The sequence below is a fragment of the Nanorana parkeri genome, unplaced genomic scaffold, assembly GCF_000935625.1.
Source record: "Nanorana parkeri isolate BGI_ZX_2015 unplaced genomic scaffold, ASM93562v1 scaffold1009, whole genome shotgun sequence".
In the NCBI taxonomy this organism is placed as follows: Eukaryota; Metazoa; Chordata; class Amphibia; order Anura; family Dicroglossidae; genus Nanorana; species Nanorana parkeri.
In genome coordinates this window covers 404,146-405,482 of record NW_017307277.1, presented here as the reverse complement: position 1 = coordinate 405,482, position 1,337 = coordinate 404,146, and the positions used below count along the sequence as shown (strand labels likewise).

General features: G+C 52.4%; 1 protein-coding gene across 1 annotated transcript in view; it reads left to right on the top strand.

Annotated features, from left to right (window-relative positions):
* IGSF9B (immunoglobulin superfamily member 9B) overlaps nucleotides 1-1,337 on the top strand; it is a 77,850-nt gene that overhangs the window by 40,436 nt on the left and 36,077 nt on the right. The gene's annotated exons all lie outside the window — the stretch shown is intronic.

Below are 1,337 nucleotides of genomic sequence, written 5' to 3'. Positions count from 1 at the left end.
GCTGGGGGAGAACTTCCCTTTTCAGCTCAGGGCCTCTTCCTGTAGTGCTGGCTCAGGGGCTCTTCCTGTAGTGCTGGCTCAGGTTACAAGCCTATACAAATCTATACACAGACACCATGTATCCATTCCAGAGACAAGGCAGTCTGCTGCCAAACAGAAGTTCTCCCCCAGCATGAGAACAGATACAGATTTAAAAGGAAGAGCAGCAAAGAGAAGGGAAACTACCATGGATTACAGTAAGTCACACACTACAGTATTGTTTTATGTCAAAAAATCTGAGGGTTTGATGTCACTTTAATCTGGGGCCCCTATACATAGATAGAGGGCCCCATAGAGAGTTTATTAGGACACTTAATTGCAGATTGTATTTCTGAGTTGGGGGCGGGCAGGAAATGTCATGAAAGCTTTGTGATTCTTGTGAGGTGAAAGGCAGCAGATTGTTTTCCATTAGAGGGATGAGGTTCCTGGAACTGGTGTGTAGAGAAGCGGCAAATGTCTGCCGCCTTTAATGTGGAGCAGCAATGTGCAACATCCGAGTCTCCGCACCGTTATATGGATCTGACATCAATTATGTATGAGTACTTTCCGGCGGCCGTGCCCGCTCCCTTCGTCCCTCTTACCTACAAATCTCCACTTAGAAATGAACTCGTCTGATGAACTCCTCGGCCTGTTGAAGCTTCATGGCCGCGGTTGTATTTTCCGATCCGCTTTCCTTAAATAAACTCCTGACGGATCGTCTCATATTCTTTTCACGCCATTTTCCATCCCCTTAGGACCCGCCCTATTTCACGGTGCTGCCCGGCTGGGAGTATAGACAAGAGGCTGGGAGGGAGCTGCTGATTCCTTGTGCTGCTGCTGGAGACCCCTTCCCCGCCATCTCATGGAGAAAGGTATGTGGACTATCTGACACTGTTTTAGAAAGTGGATCTGGGCAGGTGGTGTATTGTTCTGGGAAGGGGTCTGGGCAGGAAGTGCATTGTTCTGGGGAGGGGTCTGGGCAGGAGGTGCTTTGTTCTGGGGAGGGGTCTGGGCAGGAGGTGCATTGTTCTGGGGAGGGGTCTGGGCAGGAGGTGTTTTGTTCTGGGGAGGGGTCTGGGCAGGAGGTGTTTTGTTCTGGGGAGGGGTCTGGTCAGGAGGTGTGTTGTTCTGGGGAGGGGTCTGGGCAGGAGGTGCATTGTTCTGGGGAGGGGTCTGGGCAGGAGGTGTTTTGTTCTGGGGAGGGGTCTGGGCAGGAAGTGCATTGTTCTGGGGAGGGGTCTGGGCAGGAGGTGCATTGTTCTGGGGAGGGGTCTGGGCAGGAGGTGCATTGTTCTGGGGAGGGGTCTGGGCAGGAGGTG